This window comes from Dendrobates tinctorius, unplaced genomic scaffold (genome assembly GCF_039654945.1).
Source record: "Dendrobates tinctorius isolate UK_male_01 unplaced genomic scaffold, ASM3965494v1 ptg000007l, whole genome shotgun sequence".
NCBI lineage: Eukaryota > Metazoa > Chordata > Amphibia > Anura > Dendrobatidae > Dendrobates > Dendrobates tinctorius.
In genome coordinates this window covers 8319938-8328464 of record NW_027361675.1, presented here as the reverse complement: position 1 = coordinate 8328464, position 8527 = coordinate 8319938, and positions in this window count along the sequence as shown.

The window sequence follows — 8527 nt, the reverse complement described above, 5'->3', positions numbered from 1 at the left end:
GGACATAATTTTGCCATCAAACTCTACTGCATCCAAAAGCACTACAAATATTGGCTGGTGACTACCTCATGCAAACTTTATCTGCTCCCCATTTCCTCAAGATTGCAGGACCATCATTGTAAAAACAATAATAATAATAATAATAATAATAATAATAAAATAAGCACCTGTACTTTGTGTCACCCCCCACCTCATTGTAAGTTGTAAGCTCTTACGAGTAGGGTCATCATTAGTTTTGCTGTATTTATTGGATTATAATTTACTTTGTAGCTTATGACTGAACTGCTGACTTGTAAAGTGCTGCAGAATATGTTTGCACTGTATAAATAAAGTTAATAGTAGATTGGGGATGGTGAATTTAAAGATTTTAGCTTTGCCATATGAAGGAGGAAACAATCTTTTATGTGACTACAACTACGTGAAAAAGGGCTTACTGTTGTACGGAAAGGGTAGAGTTGGGTGAACATGACAAACTGCTGTTGTAGCATCCGTACCTCCGAGGGAAAGGGGGCCCTCGTTCTCGCTCTCATTCTTGCTCAGCTCCCCGCTGCCTGGCTTAGGTCAATGGCCCCTCTCCTGCTCCTACTTCCTTGCGCGAGGCCAGCAGATCTCTGGGAATGACACTGAGGGCACGCGTGCGCTCCCGGTCTCTTAAAGAGACAGCATGCATTTTTCAAATATGCTCCAAACCAATGATGTAATAGTGAGTAATAGAGGAGGTGCCGGATCAACAAGTGTTTCCTGTTGCTAGTTTCCAATTACCTGTACTGCTGTGGCTATGTTCTGTTGTGCACTGCCAGTATCCAGTTAATACAGTTTGTCTTCTCAGAGTATCAGCGGCTCTCTACTTCGTACCCAGGACGATACCAGTGTTGCCTGTACAAGTACCATCCCGTTCCGCCGTCCGTCACTCCATTACCCAGGACAACATCAGTACTGCCTGTGCCAGGTCCATCTTGTTCAGCCGCTTGAGGTCTGTCAAGTCCACCACTACCTGTTATTCCTGCCAGTCTACCTGCTCCACTGGGCCAGCTTCCACATGTCCGGGTCTAACTTGAGGTAGCACCTGCATCCCCTGGACATTCCATTCTGATCCTGTTTGGGGGGGGTCTTACTACGGGTGTCTGGGCCTCGCATAGTCACGCCCCCTTCAGAGCCCCCCAGTACGTGGTCCCGAGGTTTCACAAAAATAGCAAAAAACGAATGTACACTGCAACATCTGTGCCTTCGCTTCTATTTGTTACAGCTGTACTGTGACTGAGGTGCAGGCAGGGATGTTATGGAAAATTGAGAAACATGTGATGTGCTCGGTGTCTGAGATTGGGCAAAATCAGCAGGCATATCCACTTCGGTAACAGCTGACAAGCTGTCACTCATCACGTCTGTAGTGGGTAAACAAGTGGAGTTTCTGCGGATGGAGGCCTGTGCGAGGATATTTGCCACACTGGCCGAGGAGAAAGAATTAGCAGATGTGGTTGATGTGGTGGCCAGTGGTTGGCAAGGTCCGCTAGTCCACATTTTAGAGCAGTGAGATTCCCAGACTAACACATGTTGATCGTGCATGTGCCGCTTCATGCATGTAATAGTCAAATTATTGGATATTTTTGCCTGTACTCAGTCAATTTTTTTACAAAATTGGCAGATAAAGTGAGTTGGGTGATCCTTTGTTGTCTCAAAAAAGGTTCAGTCTAGGCAACCCCTGCAACTGCAGACTCACGACCGCTTCTTGCCATAGCCAGTTGTGGATGAGGATGTAGTGCTTGTCGTGATTGCATCACTTAGTGTCTGTGTGGGAAGCCGCAGCCTAGCCTACTGGTTTTCCTCCTTCACCTCATCTGATGAGCTACTCAACTGTGTGCCTCTGGGTTCACACCATGTAGGATCTACAACCTCATCGTTATTCTCTCTGTTCTCCCACTCTATGTCCTGTGATTCACCATCCTCCTTTTCCTGTCCTGACAGCACAATACAGTCCATGTGTGCCTCAGGTATCTGAGTCTCATCAGGATCACCTTCATCCTCTGGGATTAACATCTGGTAATGAGGGTCTGGATTCTGCTAGAACCCTACTTCGTGTGCCCCCATATCCAATTGAAACATTGTTTGCGTATCGTTGAAGATGCTTTCCTCCTCTTGAGCCTGTAAATCTTTGGAACAGATCTCTGAAAGCCATGGAATAGAATGTGCAAACCGTTCTGCAGATTCGCCCATCTGTGGATCACCTCAGTAAGTTGTGTGATTCGAAAGTTGTTGTTACGGGCTGGCGGAACGCACCAAATAATAAAGATGAAATAAGATATGAGGTGCGTTCGCAGCTCGGGGGCCCACCGTGCAGAGGTGACAAACTGCAGCTAAGCAATGAGGAGAGAGGTGTGCAGGAGGAAGCCGGACACCGGTGGGTAACCACTGACCTGGTGCTTGCAGGGACAAACTCTGTTACCTCACGGAGTTCACACCAGCCGGCGAATAAATGAGACCTGTTAAGATCACAGGTCACAGCAATGTGAACCACTGCTCTGAGCAGGTGCAATGTCTGCTCTGGCGGACGCCACTAACCAGCCTGACAACTGAGCTGGAAAGCGCACAAACAGCACATGGTGCTACTCTGGCGGACGCTGCGGTAGCAGTGGTTCGAGAAGTCTGTACTGGCCGACACCCCAGGGCGCTAGAGAGTGATGAGTAGTTACACTGCGGCGCTAAGCAGTGTCAGAGCAACGGTGCTGACTCTGATTCCTAAACCCTAACTCATGCGTAATATCCAAGGAGGGGGAATCTTAATGAGTCAATCACCAGTCTCATACATCTGTCATCACATATACACTAAACACTATAGCCTCAGAGTCTATCATAGCGCATGGCGGGGCGGGTATGCAAACCTTTTTTAGCAACGTCCTTCCAGGACCTTCCTGAAGATCCAATGTGAGCAGGAGAAGGACCTGAGCATGTGACTCCCGATCCCCAATGGGAGATCGTCCCACGAGCATGCTCAGTGGACAGAAGGAAGGACTTAGACTCTGGAGTCTTTTGCTGCTGGCCAGGCTGCATTGCCATAACTGGACCAGAGGTGGCTGCAGCAACCGAGCCCACAATGCTGGTGTGAGCAGAACGCCGGGATCGAGGTGTCTTCTGAGCAGGCTCCACTGCGGCTGAAGGGGAATGGGAGACTGTCAATGGTAAGGCTTGGTATTCCCGCTGTGCAGCACCCGGAACCTGACGCCTAACAGTAGTGATGTGGAGGGAAACAATGGGGAAGAGCTGCTGCCTGGTGTACAAGAGCTGCTGCGTTCAAATCCTGACAGTTGGTGTGGGACAACAGCCCTAAGGACATACAGAAAATTATGTCTGTAATACACATGGTTTAGTATGAGTACAATACAGTTTTGTGAATCTTCCCTCAATCACAAAGAGACCAAAGCTGGTCCATTTCCGCATTTCTCTGTCTAAAGGTTTATTCTCAGAATTTAAATTGAACCCCTCTCAGTAGGATAAGCTTACAAAAAAATGCCTTTTAGTCCTGAATTCATCTGCCAGTAGGACCATATGAGCAACATAATACACACAAAAAGTAGAAAAATCACAAAACTAAGGGGTGATCTTTAAACAACACCAGAAAAAAATAAATTAAACATTCGTATAACACAGATACACTGTAAAATAATTATTGATAGTTAATTACATTTAAGACTCTTGTTATGCACTGGCCATATACAGCCGCTAGTTCTATGTGGCATATGTTTTGTTAGTTATTTTCATAGAGAAAATTAAAATCCTTGCAAAGATGAGAGAAGGAGCTTGCATGCAAAAAATTGACTTCACATGTCACTATGTGGCTGACTCCCTCCTTTGCAATCAGGTAATTAAGGAAACTCCTAATGGCTAACAGATGTGAGGCCATTTAACCAGGAATGTGTAGAAGCAGATTTACAACCGCAATAAGGACTAGGAGAAATGTAAAGATCTCTCTTTTGTATTTGGCTCCTTATTAGAATTAAAGGTGAGAAGTTTATATGAATTGCGTCGTCGTACCGAGGTATATATTTATTCCTTGAGTTGGAAACGGTTGTATATATACAATACACTCACTGTGAGTTCCCCAGTAACCAGCCTAATAATAGTAATAGCCTCAGCCTTCTCTGTTAATCATTATTTGCGTAACTGTCCTGATGATAGGTGACAGCAGAAGACTGTTCATGACAAAAAGGTAACAGCATGGTACTTCAGCGTGACCCCTACCTCCGGATGTGATCTTTGACAGTTATATAATTGCTACTGCTTGTTTCACTGACCTAATTATGATTCTGTTCCTTTTGTCAGAGGAGCTTTGTCAGGCAAGGTGAGTGTTTCAGATCTAGCCTGGGGATAGAGAGGCCCCATACTATTAGGTGTGAATTCTAGAATTACAGGGCATAATGCATGTAGCTAATGGATAAACATGATGTGATACTTCTTTAATAAAACCTGTTTTTTTCTCACACTAGTTATTCTGAAGCAAAGAAAAATTCAACTAGTAACAGCAAGACTCATAGTCAAACATGTCTTGTTGCCATCGCCGTTCCCAATCTGATTTTCTTTTAGTTTTCTCTCCCTCTTATTTTTCCTTAGGGTTTTCTGGCAGGCACCACCACTGCTAACTAAACCCTTCTTTATCAAGTGTGGCACAACTCACATCAATGACATATGAGTTATTGTATAGTTGAGGTGGAAAAAAACCAAGGAAGAGGAGACAATCACAAGACTAGACAAACAGCAAGAGGCACAAGTTTGCAATAATCTGAGGGGAGGTGAGCACAACAGGTTATTTATTTACTTTTTTAGAATCTTTCTGGAAGTTGTGACTTACAACTAATTTATTTGATGTAAATTAGATACCCTCCTTGAATTTAGCAAATTTGCAATAAAATTAAAAGTTAAAATAGCAGTCAAGCTGCGGACCTTGAGAGGAGCAAAATGCTACCTTTAATCCCAGTCAGCTTCAGGGCAGTGTCCACAAGCTAAACAACAGTTGTGATTGGACTCCTGAGCAAACAAAAGAAAATAAATTTGTTGACATCTCTGTCACGATCCATGCTGGATTGTGACAGATAAAAGCACACGTAACCTTTTTTTCCTTTTAAGCTGTTTGCTTAAAGTTAGTTTTGCCCCTGGTGACCATTAGGGTCATTACACAGTGGTGTCTTTAGTTCTAGTTTTGCCCCCGGTGGTGGATAGTATTATTACACGGGAATCACTAGCAGGTGTGATTGCTCTGGCTCTTGCCTATAAAGGAGAGTCAGGTGGTCTCACTCACTGTTGGTGATATTGGTCATTTCCAACCATCCTTGGTGGAGGAAGGAGCTAGAGAGGAGTTCCTTGCAGCTCAGTCAGAGTCCTGGTGTGGAAAGAGCAACAGTGAGGAGTTCATTTCAGCTCTGACAGCTTTGGTGAAGTAGCAACTATTCAGGAGGAAAGCTGCACTCAGGTGCTGGACTCTGTTGCTGGGAGCAATAGCAACAGAGCAAAGCTAAGTGGTTTTTCCCTGTTTGTAACTTTCCTTATATGTGTTTTAGTGCAGTAGTGGGATTAGTTTCTGCACCGTCCAATTCATTAGAAAGGGATAGGTGCAGGGCGAACTAGGGTTTTTAGGCATCCTGCTCACCGCCAGGTGCAGAACCTGCCTAAGGACCATCAGGAGTGTAGAGACACTGACTCAGGGGAGTGCAGGAGGTCTCCACGTCCCCGTTCCCTATTGCAGGGCCCTCCATTGTATCGGTTTCCCTGGTGTTTCCCTTATCTCTGTAAATTCGCCCTGCTGGAGGCGGTGTATCCAGATACACGTGTAACTATTGAAATTCGTCTGCTGGAGGTGGTGTATCCGGCTGCACATTTCTTTGTTTAAATTCGCCCTGCTGGAGGCGGTGTATCCAGGGTCACGGGTGTCATAGAAATTCGCACTGCTGGAGGCAGAGTATCTAGTCACCCGGGACATCACATTATCACCAACCCTACATTTTTTCTGCAGAGCCATGGACCCAATGCAGACCTTTGTCCAAATGCTGCAGATATTTACTGATGAGATTAGGGGGCTGCGCAGTGAGTTGGTGCAGCAACTGCAGCTGTTGGTGGGCTTTGGGGGCTTGGTTCAGGAACAGGCTCACCAAGATATCCCTCCCTGACAGGAGGGAGAGATCAATTCTTGGTTTTTCAGCAAGCCTGCAAATTATACTTCAGGCTGCTCCCTCGTTCATCAGGGAGTGAAGAGCAACGGGTGGGAATCATTATGTCCCTTCTTAAGGGGGATCCCCAATCTTGGGCCTTCTCCCTGCCGGACAATTCACCATCATTAGAGTCCGTGGACAAGTTTTTTGAGGCTTTGGCGCTTGTGTATGGGGATCCTGATGGCGTCTCCCTGGCAGAATCCCGACTCCGTAGGTGTAAACAGGGAGCCCGGGTTGCTGAGGAGTACTGCTCAGAGCTTAGGAGGTGGGCCTCTGACACTCAGTGGAATGATCCTGCACTTAGGAGTCAATTTGTGCAGGGTCTGTCTTCAAAGTTGCAGGATACTCTGGTGCAGTACGCCGCCCCCAGGTCGCTGGAGGCCGCCATGTCCCTTGCCATCCGGGTGGATAGACGCCTTAGGGAGAGACATACACAAAATGTGCCCCCTGTTGTCCTTGCTAGGGAGGAGGACCCACCAGTGCGGTAGGCGGAACCTAGGCAGCCCGGTGTTGTTGGTCCAAAAAAGGGGTTGTCTGCAGCTTGCTGTGGTGGGGGAGTATGCTTTTCCTGTGGGAAGCCGGGCCATTTTATGGGAGCCTGCCCAGTGCGTTCCAAGTCTCCAGACGAACCCATGCAAGTAGAAGGAGCTAGTTTGTGTACAGGGCTACAATAGCAACAGAGCAAAGCTAAGTGGTTTTTCCCTGTTTGTAACTTTCCTTATGTGTGTTTTAGTGCAGTGGTGGGATTAGTTTCTGCACTGTCCAATTCATTAGAAAGGGATAGGTGCAGGGTGAGCTAGGATTTTTAGGTATCCTGCTCGTCGCCAGGTGCGGAACCTGCCTAGGGACCGTCAGGAGTGTAGAGACACTGACTCAGGGGAGTGCAGGAGGTCTCCACATCCTCGTTCCCTATTGCAGGGCCCTCCATTGTATCGGTTTCCCTGGTGTTTCCCTTATCTCTGTAAATTCGCCTGCTGGAGGCGGTGTATCCGGCTGCACGTTTCTTTGTTTAAATTCGCTCTGCTGGAGGCGGAGTATCCAGTCACCCGGGACATCACAATCTCTAGATCAGCTACAAATTTTTAATAAGCAGTTAATTGCAGAAGAGCTTGTCCTACAATATCAATCTATGAAGATAAGAATATCTCTTTAAACCCATGCTACCTCTTTTTCTCCAAGGCTGTTTGCATATTAATAACCAGGCCAATTTTTAAAATTCTGACCACTGTCAATTTATGTGGTAATAATTTTGGAACACTTCAAATGATCCTACTGATTCTAAGAAGTTTTTTCGTGACATATTGTACTTCATAAAAGTGGTAACATTTCTTCGCTATGACCTGCGTTTATTTTTTAAAAAACAGAAATTTGGCGAAAATGTTATAAATTTTGCAATTTTCAAACTTTGAGTTCTTATGCCCTTAAAATATCCAAAAGTGACACCATTCTTAAAACTGCACCCCTGAAGGTGCTCAAAACAACATTCAAGAAGTTTATTAACCCTTCGTGTGCTTCACAGGAACAAATGGAATGTGAAAAGAGAAAAATGAACATTTAACATTTTTTCACTACAATTTTATTTTAGACCCCAATTTTTTACTTTTACAAGGGTAACAGCAAAAAATGGACCCTAAAATCAGTAGTGCAATTTCTCCTGAACATACCGATACCCCATAAATGGGGGAAAGCCACAGTTTGGGTGCTAGAATAATTAGCGTACGCCATGATGCATTCAGAGAGCCCTTGATGTACCTAAACAGTGGAAATCCCCAACAACTGACCCCCCTTTTTTTCAACTAGACCCTTATCTAGATATGTGGTGAGCACTTTCAACACTCAAGTACTTCACAGAAGTTTATAACATAGAGCCATGAAAATAAAGAATTACATTTTTTCTACAAAAATTATCTTTTAACCCTATTTTTTTATTTGCATAATACTAACAAGAGAAATTAGACCCCAATTGTTACAATTTCTACTGAGTATGCTGATACCCTATATGTGGGGGGAAACTACTGTTTGGGCGCATATCAGAGGTCAGAAGGAAAGGAGCACCGTTAGACTTTTTCAACGCAAAATTGGCTGGAATTTTGAGTAGACACCATGTCGTTTTGGAGAGCCCCTGATGTGCCAAAACAGTGGAAACTCCCAACAAGTGACCCAACTTTAGAAACTAGACCCCTCAAGGAATTTAGTAAGCATGCTACCCAGGCCCATTACCTCAATTAGAGGGAGGGCAATACTCCATAACATGAGATATCATACTGACCAAGCAATATATAAGCAGCACAGAGATCAAGCAGTGTTCAAAAGAGATAAAATCCAACTTTTTA